Source organism: Cotesia glomerata, linkage group LG2 (assembly GCF_020080835.1).
Source record: "Cotesia glomerata isolate CgM1 linkage group LG2, MPM_Cglom_v2.3, whole genome shotgun sequence".
Taxonomy (NCBI): Eukaryota; Metazoa; Arthropoda; class Insecta; order Hymenoptera; family Braconidae; genus Cotesia; species Cotesia glomerata.
The window spans coordinates 23,206,266-23,228,247 of NC_058159.1; the positions used below are offsets into that span (position 1 = coordinate 23,206,266).

At 33.6% G+C, this 21,982-nt stretch overlaps 1 protein-coding gene across 1 annotated transcript in view; it reads right to left on the reverse strand.

The window, feature by feature from the left end:
• LOC123260036 (galactosylgalactosylxylosylprotein 3-beta-glucuronosyltransferase P) overlaps positions 1–13,818 on the reverse strand; it is a 56,012-nt gene extending 42,194 nt beyond the window's left edge. The window contains exon 1 of the mRNA XM_044720959.1: positions 13,612–13,818. The gene's annotated coding sequence lies outside the window, so the exon portion shown is untranslated. The remainder of the gene's footprint in view (positions 1–13,611) is intronic.
• Positions 13,819–21,982: the final 8,164 nt, after the last annotated feature.

Consider the following 21,982-nt stretch of genomic DNA (forward strand, 5'->3'; position numbering starts at 1 on the left):
AAATTATGCATTATTTTCATTAAAATGAAAATATTTATCTTCAATTGCACACTTATAGAACTCATAGTTATACATTTATAGAGACGAAAAAATAGAGTCATTTGAATTGTCGAGAAAATATAATTGCATAATTCCCCGATTAAATTAGTCTTCAAGCGACAATTCCAACTCCATCTTGTTATTATTAAGAAAGTTTATAATACTTATAATATCCTACTCGATTTTAAAATAAGCTATAAACTTAAGTAGTATTAAAATTTTTAATCGTAAAATCCAAATATACACAAGATAAACCAATACTTTAAAGATTATTCTGCAGTAAGTTTGCGAAAATTAAAATTAAAAAAAAAAAAGTAAATAAATAAATAGAAAGTTAGTTGATAGAAGTGCAATTCAACGTTCAATCTCGGTGGTTATACGAGCAGACGAACTCAATACCCCATCCGCGTCTACCATTTCGAAACTTTGCTTGTTAACTATCCCTACCCTTATAGTTCTTTCAACTTCCACCCCGGTTAATTCTCTACCCTCTACCTCTACCCTTGTATCACTGTCCAAGTTTCTTCGAATTAGAGTAGAAAAGTACAAAAAAGGAAGTAACGTTAAGACCGAGAGTGAGCAAAGAACCAATTTATGGCACTTATTTTTTATTTTATTCTTAGAACTTTTTTATTTAATACTTTTCTCACGGAAGCTAAATTACACAAAGCTATAAATAAACTTGACTTATCGTTTATTAATTATTCTCTTTTGCTGAAGGAAAATTATACAAAGTACATAATATATATTTATAAATATATTTTCAAGGATTATGTTTATGATTTATGTATATAACGGGTTTCTCGTCTATTATTCTCTCTTTCTCTCCATTGTATAAACTGCTTACTTCTCGGTACATAGAGAGTGCTTAGGAGCTTTCGTCTATTAATATATATATACAATAAGTACAAGAGCGTGCATGAGACATACCAAACTCATCTTTCTTATTTTATTTTATTTTTTCTTCTCCTTCTCTTCCTTCTCTCTACTCAAGCTCTACTTATTTTCAGCAAACTCTAGAAGTTGTAACTTTATCATTAATCGCAATGCCAGTATTCTACTTTGACATTTGCACTTTTGTTCATCAACAAATTTTACACATTTCAGATTTTTACAAAAATTCATAAAAATATAAACAATAAACGAATAATTTGGTTGTTTAAATCAAATTGCATTTTTATGAAATATTGCATATCCATCGAATTTGCATTACTTTGCATGGGATTCGAAATAATAGGGCGATTTAATTTACCAACAAGTACGCTGGTAAGCAAATATTTGATTGTGTCGTATGTGATTACCCGTATTGGAATACAGTTACACATCGTCCGCCAAATAAACATTTCAACACTTGCGGTATATTTTTATTTTATTTACATTCATCTATAATAATGCTCTTTAATTAATCGTTATTTTCCAATGCTCGTAATTGAAAACCGATTAAACGAACAAAATGTTACCGTTATTTAGTGAATTCAATTTAACTCTATAAAAAACATCCGATAAATAAAATAACATTTTGGTACTCAGATCTGTACAAACCATCCAATAACATACAAGAATAAAATTTAAATATTGTATGTTAATCTTTAAAGTATTTAACAGATTAATAAATATAAACATCCACATAATAATATAAAGTACTTCAAATAATCGGATAGACGTGGCAATATTTGCGCTCAACTCACATTCCATTCGATATTTCCCAAAGGATAAATGTTTAATATGGATAGCTGCGCTCGAGCCATACGTATCTACATTTTCTGAGAGTTATTAAAGATAGATTTGCTGCATATAAATGCATTTATAAATATGTAATATTGTAAAATGTACACAAATATAATTAATATGCATTTATAAATGAGTATACTCTCCATAATAATACACAAACAAGGAATTAAATTTTAATTAGTTTATTAAATAACCAAATTCATTCAAGACGTTATCTTAAAGTAATATTTACTGTATATATAATGATTTTTCATCACTTTTAATATGATTGTTATTTTTTTTTACGTTTTCTATGAAAGTATATTAGTTTATCATGTTTTAAAATGCCTCTTAAAAAATCAGTTCGATAAAAAAATTTTTAGAAGACGCTCAAGATCTTAACGACTTTCAAAGTTGAGTGCTTAAAATGTTTTCGAGTGACTTCTGAATATCAATATCAACGAATTTTTTCATTAAAATTAACCTACCCGTGAAAAAATTTACTAATATGGCTCAATATGTCCTGATATAGAAATCGGTCATATCAGAATGAATATGACCACATATGGCCTGATTAGTGACGTGAAATGACCTTCAATTTTTTACTTCGGTCAAATCACGATCATTTTCTCCATTGATGCACAGAAAAAACTAAACTAAAATAAATATTAATCAATTTCTAATAAATACTATTCAAATAATAATGTATATAATTTTAAATAGTAATAAATGATATCTGAATGTCTAAATATTAAAGTATAATAATTGATAATTTTAACTTGAATGATAATCATTTGCACGTTAAAAATTATAGTATGATATGTGAAAATGATCGAGAAAGCTTATACTATTCTATAGTAAGAGTTAAAATTTAATATTACCAACGTTAATATTTACTAAGTGAAATAATTTATTTTAACCTCAATGTTAAAATACGAACTATAATTATTAACTTAGTACTTTTTACTGTTTGAAACAATAATTTTTAACAAGTGATAGTCTGATATTTATTATAGTAAACACTTCAAAACACTTTATTTAATATTAAATTATAAATTTTGGCTTTTACACTTTTTTAATCTTATGCTTTGTAATATTCAATTTTAAGCTGCGTAAATTTTTTAGTGTAGTTTTGTCCGTGCGTTATATTCTTTTGTTTAGTCACAAATATTTTTAAGCAATTTCTTTTCGGTTTGACCGAAATACGAGCGGAACTTCAAAAAAACAAACTAAATGATAACAATACTTTTTTACGAATTTAAATTTATTAACAAATATAATCAATTATTTGTAACCAACTATATGCTCAATATTTAAGACATTTAAAGGGTAATTTCTTAGAAAATCCAAAGTTTTTAGAAAAAAAATCTGACTTGTACAAAAAATTGGATGTGAAATGATCATTAAAAAATTTTTGGTCAATTTATTTATAATTCGTTGCGCTAAAGCTTCCATTACATTTAAAAAATGACTAATCGTCAATTTTCAAGTTCATTGAAAAAAAAGTATAAGTCCTATCGTAATACGTTTAAGTGTATGGCTTAAACCCATGTTAAATGCGCCATCTGTATAAGTCATACGCTTAAACGTATTGCGATAGGACTTAAACTTTTTTTTTCAGTGTTAGTCAATTGACGTTAAATGACGAGCAATTGACGAGCACGTTCTTTGCTTTGCATCACTATACGCCTGATATAATAATTGTTTTAATATGGCCATGTATGACCTGATATATCTTGATCAAAATAATTGCACGACTCATGATGCGAAGCATCAGAGAGTGCTTTACGATCGAAAAATTTTTTTCGTCTCATTTCGGCAACTATTTTCATTATTATAATCTTGTTAGTTCACGGAATCAAGTTATTTTGCATACTATTGTCAAGATAATTTAATGGAGATTAATTCGAGACTTTCCAAAAATTTATTTAGTGCACTAGAAACGGAAAAAAACATCAAAATAGGTCAAAAAATTTTCCTGTCCGTCATGTATGAAACCCTGAAAACTCTGAAAACACTCTAACTTTCGAAAAAATGCATCAATTGAATAAAATTTTTTTTTTTTCAAATTCTTGACGAGAATTGTAGGTCACTAAATGCGAATGGTTAGGTAATTCAGTGTCGTTCATGTACAATTAATAAAATAAAAAAGTTTGGAAAATCCAAAAGTGCACGACTCATAATGCTCATTTAATTATGAAATATAAAAAAAAAAAAAAAAACTTAAGTCGTTCAAAATTAATTGCCGAAAAAACAGCTGTAGTAGGAAGGTACTGCACAAGCACCCCTGGTGCAATAAAATGTACATAATATCTATAGATCTAGATATATCACCATCCATGTTAATTTTACATGGATATATACAGATATACAGCCTTGTAGTTTTCGATTTTTATTAATTGTACTTAAACGACACAGAATTAATTAACCATTCACATTCAGTGACCTACAATCGTCGATTAGAATTAAAAAAAAAAAAAATTTTACTCAAATAATTGATTTTTTCACAAGTTACAGTGTTTCCGGGGTTTCATACATGACGGACAGGAAAATTTTTTGACCTATTTTGATGTTTTTTTCCGTTTCTATTGCAGTAAATCAATTTTTAGAAAGTATAGAATTAATCTCCATTAAATTATCTCGACAATAGTATGCAAAATATCTTGATTCCGTGAACTAACAAGGCTATAATACTAAAAATAGTTGCTAAAATGAGGCGAAAAAAATTTTTCGATCGTAAAGCACTCTCTGATGCTTCGCATCATGAGTCGTGCAAAAGCAAGAAGATTATATGTCTATATATATCCATGTAAAATTTACATGGATGGTGATATACATATCATGTACATTTATTCCACCAGGGGCGCCTGTGCATTACCTTCCTAGTACAGCTGTTTTTTCGGCAACTAATTTTGAACGACTTATGTGTTTTTTTTTTTTTTTAAATATTTCATAATTAAATGAGCATTATGAGTCGTGCACTTTTGGATTTTCCAAACTTTTTTAATATCAGGCCATATGAGGACATATGCGCTTATCAAGATATATCAGGATATATCAACATAATAAACCAGTATATATAGAAAAAGTCGGCTTGTTTGGGCCACTCTAATCCTCATTAATATTTATTTGACATAATACAAAGCAGTAATTTTGTTTTAATTATTGATATACAAAATTCATATTCAAGAAGTCTTCCAATATATAATTATATTTTTGTAACATCAACATAAAGCATTTTTAAACATATACTAAACTTTTTCTGATACTGATAGATATTGTATCGAATATTCTGAAAGTAGACGAATATCAATATGTTCAGTTATTTTAAAGTACAGGGATTCTAAGCTAAAGGAATAATTTTTCATTTTGAGCCGGGTTGATGGCCCATTGGGATTAAGCGTAAGACTTTAGCTTCTCGAGCTTAATCACTGGCAAGGCGTGGGTTCGAACCCCGTACTCAACACTAGTGGTCGCTGGGTAGAATTTTTCACAAAGCGGAAAGCTTATCAGCCTCGGAGTCTGCCTGACGTCGATTTCACAAAAACACTATCCCCACATTCCATATCCCACAGAAGTCGTTAATGATTCTTAGTCTGACAGTTAAAAATTAGCTTTAACCAACAGTGGAAAAGAAGAATATATTTTATATGTACGTACACATATCATATGTTACTTGTATTCTCTTCTGAGTGACCATAAGTAGAATAAACCGGGATTATCGGGAATTATTGGGGAATTTTAGCAGCGGAGGCTCATAGATAATATCAGGGGATTGTTTTTACTATTCGATTTGATTTTATTTGAAAGTGAAATTTGAGTTGTAATGTTTGCTTAATCTATTGAAGCAAGATAATTTCCGATCAATGCGAATTAGCTGGTGGAAACTAATCGATTTGTCCCAGAGGAAAAGACTGACGTATTTTCTCGTATTCTGTTAGTTTTTGACTCAATTCCTAGCCTTCTACAATTATATTTGATTATATTGTAAACCTCAAATTGATTCTGTAACACAAAATATATCGGAGAGAAAAGTAACTAATAATGTCAATGGTATCCAATACCCTTTTTGTTATTTAGTGAAAATCTTAATTAATGAAAATAACAAACAAAACTGATGAATAGAAGACTTTATCACGAACATTACAATGGTTTTATTTGGAAAAATTTTTTTAATTTTAATTTTTTTCTTAATTAATTCAATAGTGGAAATTCTCTCTTGAATAAAAAATATATTCATTTTTTTACGTCTTTTAGACATGAAAAAGAAAAGATTATCGCGATAAATTGAGAGCAAAAAATAATTTCATGTAAAATTAAAAAACTTTTTGTTAATATTAGAAATTTTTATAAGAGTTTATCATGTAAGTAAAAATAAGAGAAGCGTGAATTTTTAACTTCCCGCTAAGAAAATTGAAAATTTTCAAAAATCGGGAAGTTATTAGTTTCACCCCGTTTTTTGAAAATCAAGTTTTCAACGGATGTTGACGTTTTGAGGTCCTAGGAAGCCTCCCCGAATGTTTCCGCGATGATGTCCGTACGTCTGTATGTGTGTGTGTGTGTGTGTGTGTGTGTGTGTGTGTGTGTGTGTGTGTGTGTGTGTGTGTGTGTGTACGGCCGTATGTAAACCTCTCATAACTTTTGAACGGCTTGACCGATTTCATCGCAGTTAGCACCATTCGAAAGGGCTTGATCAAACTTAGATTTTGACCATAATTTGGATCGATTCGAACCAGTAGATTTTGAGAAATCTCGAAAAAACTGCAAAAAAAATTTTTTTCAAATGTGGTTTTTTTAGAATAACTTTTGAACGGCTTTACTGATCGATTCCAAAAACTAATCAGCTCTTAACATCAAAAAACCACGTCGATTGTCGCCAGCCCGGTCAAAATCGGTTAATTCGTTCATGAGTTATCGTTAACGAAAAAAATCGAAAAATCGTTTTTTGGGAATTAATTCGAAACTCCATGTTCAATCGATTTAAACTTAAAAGTTCTTTGAGGCTTAAAAAACTGCGTTGAATGCCACCAATCACGTAAAAATCGGTTAATTTATTCAAAAGTTATTGCGGTTTAAAAATTTGAAAAATAGTGTGTTATTTAACTTCTAGCAGATTTTTGAGCTCGGAGAGCTCAAAATGATACGAAAATTATATTTTTGAGCTCGAAGAGCTCAAGAACGTAATAAATGCAGTTTTGTGTATGAAATGAGCGGGAAGTTGCAGGGATGGCCTTTAGGGTCAACCGTTTTCCTAATTTTTTTCAAAAAAATGATCAAACTTTTAATCAAGTCAAGAATAGAAAAAAATTTATATTTTCGAAAGGTTATGAGAAATTTAGTTTATTAAAAACAGGAATGTTGAATTATAAATAAATTTTAACGGTGTATTAAATTTTATCAAATGAGCTTGTAAGCTCCAACCAACGTATAAAGCTTGTAATAGTTTTGACGTAATTAGTCTACGTAATTAACTGATTTATATTCACTGATTACACGTCAAATTTGTCAAAAAATAATTATTGTATTAATTAAACTCGTGATTTTCATTCAGATTGTAATTAAAATTTTGAATTTCATTTTTTAATTTAAACAATAACTGGCGAGTGATGAGTGGATTGAATTTCTATTTTTAGTTGGTTTGAATGAAAAAAAATAGAATAATTACTCACTCTTTCTTTCCCTCTTAAACAAAGGAATAATTATAATTTATTTTAATTATATGAACAATCAATTTATGAAGTAATGATCAGTGTCAATGATAAATTAATCACGATTCAAGAGTTGAATATTAAATATGAATTTACAGCATAGTATGAAACACATTTATCATTAAATGCGCTTAAAAATATTTTAAAAAAAATTAATTGATAATTCATTCTACATGATTAATGCGCAATTCTATAATTTTAATTTATTAATTATTTCCCAGCGTTCATTGTTCAATCGATTTACTCTTTGCGTGGTTAATATGAATTCTTTTTACCATTGAGTTTTTAAAAATCAATAATCAACACTAATAATAATAACAATAATCAACAGTAATAATTAATAATAATAATAAATATAAATGGATGAAAATGAAAGAAATGATGTATAAAAAATGAAAGAAATATCGAGAGACTCTTGATAGTTGTAAAGGTATAGAGTAGAAAATGTTATCGAACGCAAGGGAACGAACTAAAGAGTCACGAGAGGCTTGCTACTGAAAAGTGCGAGTGTCTTTGAGAGTCATCTGCCAGAGTAAGTCTTGAGACGAAAAAGTTGAAATAAAACTAAAAATGTAAAAAAAAATAAAGATAAAAATATGTAGAAAGTAAGAAGACGTATGTCTATTATTACAGTCATTATTATTCTGGGAAATGACTAGAGTAGGAGTAGCAAGTAGATATGAGGTAGAATGCGTTCTACAGTGCGTCACATTGCCAGTAGTAAGCTGATCAACGTAAGCCGATCTAAGAGGATTTGATCCACCCATGGTAGAATATTGAGGATTGACATTAATGGTATTAGATTATAGTCAAATGTCAACTCTTACATCGACTATTAGCTAAATACATTTTTCGACGTCATTTAAATAAATTACGCAACGAGGAATTATGTTTATTATTTTATTGGTGGGGAAAAATCATTAAACATTAGTGCATGTTTCAATGTTTTCTTAACAGTTTTAGAAAAACATAGTTTTTTTTTTATTTTAGTCGAAGTTTAAAAGTAGGTTCCGTGAAGAAAGTATGTCTAAACGTTGGATTTTGTGAAGCGAAAAAACTTGAAATTAAAATAAAAGAAAAACTTGAGAAATTTTATTCTGATATTCACTGTTCAGTAAACTGCGAACTTGAATATTTTATAAATATTTTCAGCTTAGAAACTTGGTCGTTATATAAAATAAGATGATATCTAAACAATATTATTGATCTTTGAAAAATAAAATATTGACATAACAATCGTTCAAACACAAGAGACAAAGATGTTAGCTAAATAAATTTTCATTTCAAAGTTAAACATAAATTTATAAATAGTATTTGCTTATTTACTGTAATAAATTTTTATTTGTCTCGACTTAAAAAGTCCATCGTTTCAATTTAATTAGATATATCGTGTCCCACGTATAAAACTGAAAGGCCGTACAATATATTTTTTTTTTCTACCAATCTATTGGTAGAGTTATTATAAAGTTTAAAATTACAAAGGAATTCTTTGAAAACAAAAAGATGTGTAATTTTTTTTTGTTTATATAGATAAATACAATTATTCCATTTAAAAACCGTTATCATCTTTTTCTTTACTCGTACTCATTGAGAGAACCGATACTATTTTTGTTCCACTTGTACAATAAATATAAACTTAGAAATCAAATTTGTTCTTTTTAACTTCCCGCTAAGAAAATCGAAGATTTTCGAAAAATCGGTTGTTTTCACCCCGTTTTGCAAAAATCGAGGTTTCAACAAATCTCGACGTTTTGAAGCCCTAAGCAGCTTCCCTGACTATTTTTACGATGATGTCCGTACGTTTGTGTGTGTGTGTGTGTGTGTGTGTGTGTGTGTGTGTGTGTGTGTGTGTGTGTGTAAACCTCGTATAACTTTTGAACAGCTTGACCGATTTGATAGCAGTTGATGTCATTCGAAAGGTCTTCGCCAAACTTAGATTTCCTGTAAGTTAGAACCGATTCGGACCAGTAGATTTCGAGAAATCGCAAAAAAAGTGAAAAAAAAAGTTGTTTTTTTTTTCATTTTTTTTAAATATCCCCGAATTGGCTAAACCAATCGACCTCAAAAACTAATCAGCTCTTAACCTTGAAAACCCGCATCAATCGCCACCAAAAGCGTTAGAATCGGTTGATGCGTTCGTGAGATATCGTTGTCGAAAAAAGTGTTTTTTTGTAATAACTCCGAAATTTTTCATCAGATCAATTTTTTTGTTCAAAATTATTTATAGAGCTCAAAAAACTACATCGATTGCCGCTAACCGCGTGCAAATCGGTTAATTCACTCAAAAGTTATAGCAGTTTGAAAATTTAAAAAATCGTGTTTCATCGAACTTTGATAAGATTTTTGAGCTCGAAGAGGTTAAAAGCATAGAAAAGCTATCTCTTTGAGCACGAAGAGCTCAAAAACATCATAAGTGTAATTTTAAGCGCTTATAGGTACGAAATGAGCGGGAAGTTGCAGGGATGGCCTTCATTATTAAATATTACTATTCAGGGTCAACCGTTTTCCTAATTTTTTTTTATTCAATTTTTATTTAGAGTCGGTTTTAATACCTGTGATCATATTGCTGACTTTTAACTGTTGGGAGTGGTACGTTAGGGTCTTTTTGGGTTGTGAAAATCTTAACCTGCATGGCAAGGGTCAAATCTCAACCAAGCTGGTTTGTAAGACCAACTTGGGATTCGAACCTACGCCTGGCCAGTGAGTTAGTTTAAGTGCTCTATAGGCCATGCGCCTTTGACCACTCGGCTAACGTCACTGGTTAAATCAAATTTTGATAGTATAATAAATAATCCATCTAATACACTGTAAAATTTTTGGAGTGAATGCGGAGTGGATGATTTTCAATTGATTTACTCCCTCCGGGAGTGAAATTCACTCCGAGATGGATTTAAATTATGTTATTAATAGACTTTATTCCAGGGAGTAAGTTTTTTTATTTCTTTTATCGCATACCAATAAAAAAATAGTTTTAATTCGTTTCAAAATGATAAAATGCGTATTTAGAGATTTAAAAAATTAAATTTCAGAAAGCTTTTTCTAATTTCTGTCAAAATTCGAACTTAAGAAATTTTTTGATATAAATAAAAAAAAAAAATTTTTTTCAATTCGGATTATTGATCAAAAATTTTTTGTAATCATATTTTTAAAGATATAAGCTCATCTCGATGTTACACTCATCGAGACGTTTCATTTGAGTACCCACATTAATTTTTGATATATTTCATATATTCCACAAATATATATATATGTATACTCATGACATGCATTTCATAATGATAACTATGGCTATCTTATACTGTAAATATTATAATATTGATGGTAATGATCACCATCATGCCAAAATTTGAAATTTAACCATCATTTCATGATAATCATTACCATAAATTTCTCAGCTTGTGAAAAAAAAATTTTTTTTAAGTATAATTTATTTTATTCCGACGAAAAAAAATTATTTGGCACATGAAACTTGTTTCAGTTTGATAAAAATTGATTTTAGTATAAGAACTCCGAACACAGAAAAAAAATGTTCTTGATTTAAGGAAATTCTACTTGATTCAAGAATTTTTCCTTTTAATTCAAGAAAATCACCCTCTTCAAAATTATATTCTTGGTTCAAGAATTTTTCTCTTGAATCAAGTTAATTTTTTTTTCAGTGTAAAATGTTTTCCGGATTAAAATCCAGATTTAATCCGGAATCACTCCAAATTCACTCCGTTGAAAGAACTCCGGATTCACTCCGAACGCGGAGTGTTTAATGACTTCACTTCGGTACTTCGAGTGATGGGAGTGAATGCGGAGCAAAATTCACGTTGAATTCACTTATAATTTTTTACAGTATATCAGATCGTTTTGTGTAAATTTTTATTTAAATTAAAAAAATTTAAGCTTTTCAACTTTACAAGCTCGAAAAAATTTCTTACATTAGATATAGGCTCAAGTCGAACTGCAAAAAAAGATTTAAAGATAATTATAAATCATTTTTAACTTCCCGCCAAGAAAATTGAAAATTTTCAAAAATCAGGAAGTTATTGGTTTTACCCCGTTTTGCAAAATTCGAGTTTTCATCAGATCTCGACGTTTTAAGGTCACAGGAAGCTTCCCTGACTATTCCCGCGATGGTGTCCGTGCGGCTGTATGTATGTATGTATGTATGTGTGTGTGTGTGTGTGTGTGTGTGTGTGTGTGTGTGTGTGTGTGTGTGTGTGTGTGTGTGTGTGTGTGTGTGTGTGTGTATATGTATGTATGTAAACCTCTTATAACTTTTGAACGGCTCGACCAATCGGATCGAAATAGGTGGCAATCCAAAGAGTATCATTGCCATTAAATTTCGTGAAAATTTGAATCAATTCGGTTCGCTTGATTTTGAGAAATCTCAAAAATAAAATTTTCAAAAAATCGTTTTTTTGGAATAACTTCTAAACGGCTTCACCGATCAATTCCAAAAACTATTCGGCTTTTAAGTTTAAAAAACCACGCCGATTGCCACCAGTCCCGTCAAAATCGGTTGATTTGTTCGAGAGTTATCGAAAACGACAAATTTCGAAAAAAGTGTTTTTTTCACATAACTTCGACATTTCTTTTCGGATCGTTTTTGATGAAATAAAAAAATTATTAGAGCTTAAAAAACCACATCGATTGCTGCCAGAAACGTGAAAATCGGTTGATTGGTTCGTAAGTTATCGTTGTCGAAAAAATTCGGAAAAAGAATTTTTCCAATTTCTCTCAAATTTTCGGTTTGATCAGTTTGTATTCAAAAGTATATCATAGAATTTGAAAAAATGCGTGGAATACTGCTAACCGCGTGAAAATCGATTCATTCATTCAGAAATTATTGCAGTTTGAAAATTAAAACAATACTGTTTTGTCAAACTTCTATCAAACTTTTGGGCTTGAAGAGCTCAAAAACTTAGAACAGCTAACTATATGAGCTCGGAGAGCTCGAAATAACATTTAAATTAGATTTTTAAGCTCGAAGAGCTCAAAAACGTCATAAGTGCAATTTCAAGCGTTTAGGTATGGAATTAGCGGGAAGTTGCAGGGATGGCCTTCAGGGTCAACCGTTTTCCTAATTTTTTTTATCATAAACTGGACAAGTTTATAATTTAAAGTAAGTAATTTTTTCTAAGGGTTATATGCTTAACAATAAAATTATCCATATAAAAAATTTGATTAATAATTATTGTTAAACATTTAAAATAATTCATTTATTCACAAAATGGGAAATAATCATTATTTTTATTTTTAATAGTTGAAAATAGTAATTGAAATTCGAAATGAAATTTTTTTTTAGACACAATTAACAAATTCGGCTATTTTTTTCTAATGAAAATAAACAAAAGTATATTTATTATTATTGTCAAAATTATTAGCAAAAATTCACTTTACATCCCCGTGAATTTCATAACGTAAATGAAATGTCGAAATAAAAAATTAATGATAAAAAACGCACCTGTTATTTGACGTAGATATATAAATGTCCATAAATAGATCAAGTAAATAAATTATTTGGGTAATTTAATGGCTAATATATTTGGCAAGTAATTACCGTAGGGAACAACGCTGAGACTACGAAATGACGTTAGAGGTTATCGCACGAAGTAAACATTAATCAGTCAGAGTCTAGTTCATTCGGGTGAACAACATTGAGCGGTAAATAAGCCATAGAATTATAAGTAAGAAATAATAATAATAATAATAATAATAATAATAATAATAATAATAATAATAATAATAATAGTTGAACATACAAATATAGTAGAAATACTAATATAAGATTTAACGTCGAAAGTACGTAGTTGGTAACCAGGGTGCAAAGCCAGTAGAACTTGCAAATGTGCACCACCACCCTCTTTCCTTTCAATATCCTAGTCAGGATTCAGGACGTACGGTAGTACAAAGTAAAGGAGAAAGGAGTTATACATAGTCAAAATTCTCGAGTAGTATTAGTACCGGTACAAGAAGAGGAAGTGGAAGTGGAAGCTAAAGGTGAAGTGGGAGAGAGAGAAAGAGAGGGGGGATGAGGATGAGAATGAGAAGAAGGGTGGTGGATACAACCGCAAGCTCCTAACAGTGCAAGGACGATCGAACGTTCGCCATTGACTATCGGGGGGCTGTGATGTGCCGCTGCCGCTAGTACTACTGCAGTACTTACCATAGTAATGAGTGAGAGGTGTCAGCCAATTTCTGGGGATGACACGAGAGAGCGCAACGGCGTGATGTAGATCAGACTATGTACAAAAAGCACCTCTATATATGTTAATGTTTAGATGTATGTGTACTAAATACTTATGTGCTTCGTACGGAAGAGGCTAAGGACAGAACCGCGTCACTACGGGCTGCTAGGCCGAAACTGCTAAAATGATACCATGTTAGCTCTTATAACCTTCCTTTCCCGGTTACAGAGTCAATAGTTCTGCGCATGATTATATACCCATCCCCCTTTTTAGATAATATACATGTATTTTGTTTTTCATAGTATGTTATTTTGTTTTTGGATAGCAGAGGACAAGATCCTGAAACTACTCGCAATTGTATGATTGCATAATAAGATGCTAGATTTGTGAGCCATAAGAATAACGTTTTTATAAAAATGGAGTTTCAAGATAATTATGAAAAACTTTTTGCTATTTGTAGGGTAATCGAGAAGTAAATTTTTTTTTTTCGTGTCATAGGAAATTGATAATTGATGGTTCAATAGATTTGAAGATTATTTTTTGAATTTAGACGAAATGTCGAAATTGCATACTTCTCGGTTTTGATTGAAAAGTTGTGTCAAGCGCGAGCTCTGTCGTTCGGTGGAACAAACAGTAGATTGAGTAGCCTGTGGTCGGACAGTAGTAGAGTTTAGAGTGAGCAGAAAACAACTTTATCGTCGGACAGTGATTTAGTTAGCACAAATGAACCCTGATAGCCAAGTTGCCCGCAAGTTTCTGTCTATTTACTACCACAACTTGTCACCAAGTTGGCAGCAAGTCTTGGAAATGAACTCGGTTGGTGTCAACTTGGTCAGTCAAAACTGCTTCTGAAACTTTTTCACATCAAGTTGACGACAAGTTTCTCAAGAAATTGGGTGACATATTGCGGTAGTAGATTTGTCGTCTTTTTCTCAGAAACTTGTAGTCAACTTGATGCTAACAGTTACAAATTCGGAACTTGACCGCAAGTTTCCTCTAAGTTTGTGGTAACTATCTGACACCAACTTTGTTGGTCTGAAACTCTAGCTATCAGGGAAATCAAGTTTTGACGTAAACCTGCGGCTGGAATAGGAGGCAAAGTTTATGGGAACAGTAAGGCAATATTTGTTCTTATAACTGATTTACGTCAAGTTAACTTCATCTTTTCGTAAACTTCGCGTCAACTTTAAGTGAACCTTTCGGTCAATTCCGGCAGTAGGTTTACGCTAACTTCATGCGTAAGTCAACTTCTGTGAAATTGTTGCAAATGCGAAAGTTGACGCAAACTTTACGTAAACTTGACGTAAACCATTGAACATAAACTAGTTAATTGTCAATTCATGCTGACTGAATAGTTGTGAATCAAGTTTATCTTTTAATACGACATTAATTCTTCAATGCTATTACTGTCGAAAAACATGCTACATATTGATAAACTTCATGTTGAACTGATGAGATTTATTGATATTCTAATTGTTGACTACAATGTACTTCAGTAGGGACTTGATAGAAAGTTGGTAAAAAAGTTAACAGGAAGGTTATTTTAACTCAAAACGTTACTTCGTTTCAATATATTAAGTTGTCGTTCATTGATTCACGTTTTTTCTACAGATTTTGTTGTAAGCTGTAAATTCAATTCTGGTAGTTATTTCTAAAGATTAATTAATTATTCAAGAACTGTACACAAAATTTTAACATTTTACATTGTAACGGAAGGCTCCTGCTACTTGGTCACCCCTTGTTTTAATTTTAAAATAAAAGGGCGCCACTGGAATTTTTATCACGGTTTCCAGAACCGGTCCAAGCAATGAGAGATATCTTAGCGTCGAGAGAAATTATAATTAGGTTGACAAAAATAATAACAATTATTTTTAAATTTAACTCCAAATTTATTCAACTACTTTCACAATAATGAAATATTAACTCGCACACCCTGTTGAAAAACTCCAATAAAATCCCATCAAAAGCGACAAAAGCCACTTAGAAACCAATAAAATTTATGGGTTTCTAAGTGGCTTTTGTCGCTTTTGATGGGATCCTATTGGAAATTTTAAACAGGGCACACACACTCTTATAAAATATCCAAAGTCTTAATCCTGACAGTACCCTCATATGGAGCGTCTATACCGCAGTCCCATAATAAAATTGAGATGAAATGTATGTGAAACCAATCTATTCGTGATGTGATTGGTTGAAAATATTTATTCTCATTCTGATTGGTTGAAAGTGAATATAATATACATAAACGACACATAAATATATCATGACAATAAATTCTAATAAAAAATGTCTTAATCCTGATAGTACCCTCATATGGAGCGCCTATACTGCAGTTTCTATCATAATCCCTTATTCCTGACGGTACCCTCTTATGGAGCGTCTATACCGCAGTTTCTAACTAAATCGCGCTGTCCACCGGACCCTCACGCTCTATGACTAGATCTGACCTTGGGTGGTCGCTTGGACCCTCACTACGGGACTAAGGAACCTGAAGTCGACTAGGACAGAGGAGGATACCATGAAACTAGTCGACAACCTGCTAATATTAACCACCTCGACAGCCCGTGAACGAGGAGTATATAATGTAAATTATTTCCACACACACACACACACACACACTTTTTAATAAAACAATTTGGCCAATTATTCGCACTTATTTCTAATTAACAATATTTAAAATAACCCACTATATTTTAATTAACAATACTAATTAATCTTGACACTCTATAATATACCTTCCTGGAAATCAAATTCAAATTCTCCCGGTTCCTAACCTTGACTTCGATAAATAATTAAATTTAAATTTTAAATCTTATTATTGTTAATTTAATTTGTCACAGAAACTTTCTTGAAACCAAAAATTTTAGATTCATTTCAATTGAATTTAATCTGCCTGAGTACTCGGCTTAGCGTCCATCTTGAATTCCAAAGTGGATTTGAGACAGGAATATCAGCTTGGCTAAATTTTGCAAGGTCAAAATTTTATTAAAATTTTTTTCAATAAGTTTTTACTGGAACTTGGAAAAATTTATTTATCGAAGTCTTGAACAATTTTTAAATTAATGATAATTTTTACTTTTATAAGTTCTGTAATTTTAATTTACTAATTTGTAATTTACTTCAAATTTCGAATATTGATTTTAATTGTAATTTTTACTTTTAACTTTTAGAATTATTTTAATTTTTAGAGATTAATCGTAGTTATTAATTTAATTTTAACTTGAATAATATTTTGCGTTAATTTTAATTTAATTATAATTTATTTTAAAATTTATTTAGCGGATTTTACTTTTGCTTTTAACCATTGATTTGATTTGAAATTAATTTGATTTTTATAAATTTTATTTTAATTATAACTTAAATTATTTAATATTTTAATTTATAAATTTAACTTCCTTTGATTTTAATTGGAGATTAATTTGACACTTTTCAGAAATTGATTTAGTTTACTAGAAACAGAAACAACCTCAAAATAAGTCAAAAAATTTTCCTGTCCTTCATGTATAAAACTCTGAAAACACTATAAATTGCGAAAAAATGCATCAATTAAGTTAAATTTTTTTTTTTTAATTCTTTAGGATAATTGTAGGCCACCGAATGCGAATGGTTAGGTAATTCAGTATCATTCATGTACAATTAACAAAATAAAAAAGCCAGAAGACTGTATATCTATATACATTTAATAAAATTTACATGGATGGTGATATGTCTACCCGTGAAAAAATTTTCTGATCAGACTATATCAGGCCTGATATAAACCGTCCATATCAGGCCTGATATGGAAATTGGCCATATCAGACTATATATGCCTTGATATAAGTATATCAGACTATGTACCCGCCCCGGTAAAAAAAATTATATATCATTATATTACATAATTATAAATGAAAAATGGTCCTATATAATTATGTATATAAATGGCGACACGTCATTCGAAACGGTCTATCAAAACGTAGATCCGATTAGATTTAAGAGTTAATTCATCAAGCCACTCCGAAGAAATTAAAAAAAAAATTTGAATTTTTATGTTTTTTAAAAATAACTCTAAAGCGTGTGAAAAAATCATAACAAAACTATGCATACATTTTTTGTTCTTAAAAAACTGCGTCGAATGCTTTTTTGAAAATAAAAATCGAACGATGCATTCAAAAGTTATAGTTCTTTAAAAATTCGTAAAATTTTGTTTTTCTCGAAGAGCTCAAAATGTGAAAAACTGTGCTTTGAGCTTGAAAAGTTCAAATATTAATCAAAAAACACATTTCAAGGTGCTTGAAATGCAAACTTAGCCGGAAGTTCTAGGGTTAACGTCTGTATGTATAGGTGTGTGTGTGTGTGTGTTTTTTTTTTTTTTTTTTTTAACTTAGGGGGGAGAATCCCTTTTACGGATTCCAGGCATAGCTGTTCGGCCTGGATATGTGGCGACTCGACGCAGCGTCATACTGAAATTCGACGCTAACGCCCCTACCCACTAAACCCTAAACCCCTTTTCTTCTTTCCTCTAATCCCTCATGGAAACCGCCGTCAGGCATTACTTCGTGAGGGAAGGATCTAGCTACTGCTATTCCTTCTGGTGGCTAAGGTGTTATTTTTCCTTCCTTCTAGTTTCTGTCATTTGCCCTTTTTCTTTCAATGGAACGCAGCTCTGTAAGCACTTCGGTGGTAAACGTGCTTGTGGCGTTCCAGGCAGCTTCGGATGACAGCATTTTTTCTACTATTGACTCTGGTGTGATTTTCTTGTTCAGGATCTTCTCTAACTCATCACGCTGTGGGTTAAAACGAGGGCACTCAAAGAAAACGTGCTCCGCATTTTCAGCAACTCTTGGGCAAGACGGACACTCTGGGGAATTATCGTGCTTAAAGCGAAGAAGGTATTCCCGGAAACAGCCGTGTCCTGACAACATCTGGGTCAGATAGTAGTTGGCCTCGCCGTGATTCCGGTTAAGCCAAACGTCAATCCTTGGTATAAGTCGATGAGTCCATCTTCCCTTCTCCGCAGCATCCCATAGTTGTTGCCATCTTGCTATACTATGTTGTCGCTCTTCAGTTCTCAGTTCTTCAGCGCTCAGTGTAGATGACCTCTTTCGGTGGTATAGGTTCCGTCTTTCCTCAGCTAGGACTCTAAGAGGCAGAGTTCCAGAAATGACGCACACTGCCTCCTCGGATATTGTGCGGAAGGCACTTGCAACTCTCAGTGCACTTAATCGGTAGACCAGTCCGGCTTTCCTCCATGATTCTTGGGTCTCTAGCGCGTCTGCCCAAACGGATATTCTATATGTGACCACTGATGTGACTACTGACGACAGCAATAGTCCCTGCTCTGCTTCGGGCCTCCAACATTCGGCATCAGTCTTGATAGACTAGTTACCACCGCTGATGCTTTAGCACTTACGTGTTCGACCTGTTGCTTAAAGTTCAGTCGGGCATCCAGCGTCACTCCTAGATATCGGATAAATGGTTGCGATGCGATCTCCTGCTCGCCGACATTCAGCTTGATGTTTTCTACGATCTTTCTGCTGGTGATGAGCACAGCTTCAGTTTTGTGCTTGGCTAACTCCAACTTCATCATCTCCATCCATAGGTTAATCCGGCTAAATGTGATATCGAAAGCCAGATTGATCTCTTCCAAGTGTTTCGCGACAATCACTACCGCTACATCATCGGCATATGCAACAAGTTTCACCTCTGATGGTAATGCAACGCTCAGGAGACCATCATACATGATGTTCCACAGCAAAGGACCCAAAACTGAGCCCTGTGACACTCCTCCGGTTATTTCGTACTCCCTTGGACCGTTTTTCGTGTCATATTTGAGGACTCTGTCTGTAAAGTAGTTTGCTACCATTCTGCGCAGGTATCCCGGCACTTCTTTATCTTCGAGAGCTCGCATGATGCAGTCCCAGTTAGCGGAATTAAAGGCATTTTTGATGTCCAAGGCAGCCACTAAACAATACTTCTTTCTGCCACGTTCCCATCTCTTTCCAGCGATTGCCTCCTTAGCTGTATCGACCACCAGGTTGATCGCATCCAGCGTTGATCGTCCTTTCCGGAAACCATACTGGCCTTCTGCTAGGAGTGGATCGACGGCTGCTTCTATTCGTTGGTGCATTATACGCTCTAATATCTTACCCGCTGTATCCAGCATGCAGAGTGGTCGGTAGGATGATGGCTCGTCCGGTGGCTTCTTCCCTTTACGGAAAAGTACAAGTCTTTGCTGTTTCCATCTTCTAGGAAAAATCCCTTCTTTGAGGCACGAATCGTAGGTATCTAAGAATAGATTTGGCGCTGCTTTAATAGCTGTTTTTAATGCAATATTCGGGATTCCATCCAATCCCGGCGCCTTATTATTCCCTACTCGGTTACACGCTTCCACCACTTCCTCTTCTGTGACAGGTGGAATGTCTTCTCGATTTACTGGTAATGAAGAATAGCCGAACTTACTTTGTCGAAGAAACAGCGTAGAAACTATTCTTTCCAGGAGCTGTGGACACGTAGGTGATGGCATTGACTGGCGCTTCAGGTGGGTCATGACCACCCTATACGGTCTGCCCCATGGGTCCTTTTCTACCTCATCGACGAGTTCCTTCCAACAGCGTCTTTTGCTATCTTTGATGGCCTTGTTCAGTTCTCGACGGGCCTTTTTGTATTCTGCGATCAGCTCCGCAGAGTTAGGTCGTCGGTGGCCACGCTGTGATAATCTTCTCTTTTTGTGACAAGCTGTGCGAAGGGCGTTAATCTGATCATTCCACCAGTGCATCGATGGTCTTTTATTGATGCTACGCTTACGGGGCATGCAGGTGTCGCACGCCTGGGCAATTCTCGTCATTAAGTCCTTCATCTTCTCTACAGCATTTCCTGTGATGATGGTCGAGTCACTGTCTAAGGCTACTACCAAAGCTTCCGAGCCAAAGTCTTTCACTTTCCATCCAGCTGCATTAGTTTGTCTAGTTGCTCTTTGAGGGTTCCGGCCAGCCGATATTTCCCAAAGTATTGCACTGTGGTCGCTGGCGGTGTAGGTGTTTAAGACTTCCCAAGAATAGTTTCCTTTCAATAAGCTGCTGCTGACGAATGTGAGGTCTATTATCGAACTAGCCTCTCCCTTGGTATATGTGTCTTACCGATGTTGAGAAGGACCACGTCCAGTGAGGCCATTGCTTCACGTAGTGCCTTGCCTCGCGCATTAGTCTGCTTGCTGCCACAGTCTACCGCCCAGGAATTGAAGTCCCCTTCTATAGCTACTGGGTAGTATTGCTTTGCGTCTTCGGTCAGTCGATCCAGGAAGTCAGTAAAGTCAGCAATGGAAAGGCTAGGTGGTGCATAGCAACTATAAAAACAGATGTCGTTAATAGACGCTGCTACAAAGCCGATGCTATCATTGCTCACTATGCTCTGGAAGGGAAGTTTGCCACAGGACCAGATGACAGCCTTGGTAATGCTGTCAGTTTCCCAAGGTTGGTTATTCAGGTGTCTGTATGGCTCTGCTATTATTACTAAATCAAGCTCTAATTCACGCACGGTCTGCACGAGCAGGTCATGCGCGGCCTCACAGTGATTGCGGTTAAGCTGTAATATCCTCATGTTTGCTTGCTTGTCATTCTCTGGAGTGCCTCTTTGTATACCGGGCACCTGTATGTGCCGGCGTGATGGGCAGCGTTCTCTGCGCTCTTATTTTCCGCGTATAATACACACTTCGCTGGGTTTTTACAGTCCGCAATCTTGTGTCCTTCTTGGCCGCATCTGATGCATAGCTTGGATCGATCTGTCTTGCTTCTGCACTGGGATCCGTGGTGCCCGAAATGCCAGCATTTGTAACATTATGTAGGTTTCCTCGTGGCTCTAATTCGGCAGTTGACCCAGCCAATTCGGATTTTACCGCTTCCTTCTAATATCTTCTGAGCTGCTGCAGCCGGTAGTGTCACGACAGCGGTTTGGGTACCTCTGTAGGCTTTGCGGATCTTGATTGTCTCTGGTGGTATTTCGCAGAGCTCCTTGGTTACCGTATGCAGGGCAGCCTGAATATCCTCCTTTGTTGTGGTGTCATCTAGGTCTCGGATCTCGATGTCTTCTTGTGGCCCTCTGCAGATCACTTTGGCCTCCTCCTTAAGAATGTTTGCGATGGTCTTGTTGCAGGCCTTGGCCTTTGTCCACGCTCTTCCGCGAAATCGTAATCAGCAAGTCCCCGCTTCTGGTCTTGTTGATCTTGTCCACCGTTGTGCGAACCTGCTCATCAGGGACGGCCTTCTATATGCGACGCAGAATCTCGGCGTACTTTGCTTTCTCGGCCGGGCGGATGATCAGTGCGTCGGGTCTGATCCATTTGAGCGGTTTTTTGCGCTTAGGCTCCGGCCTGGG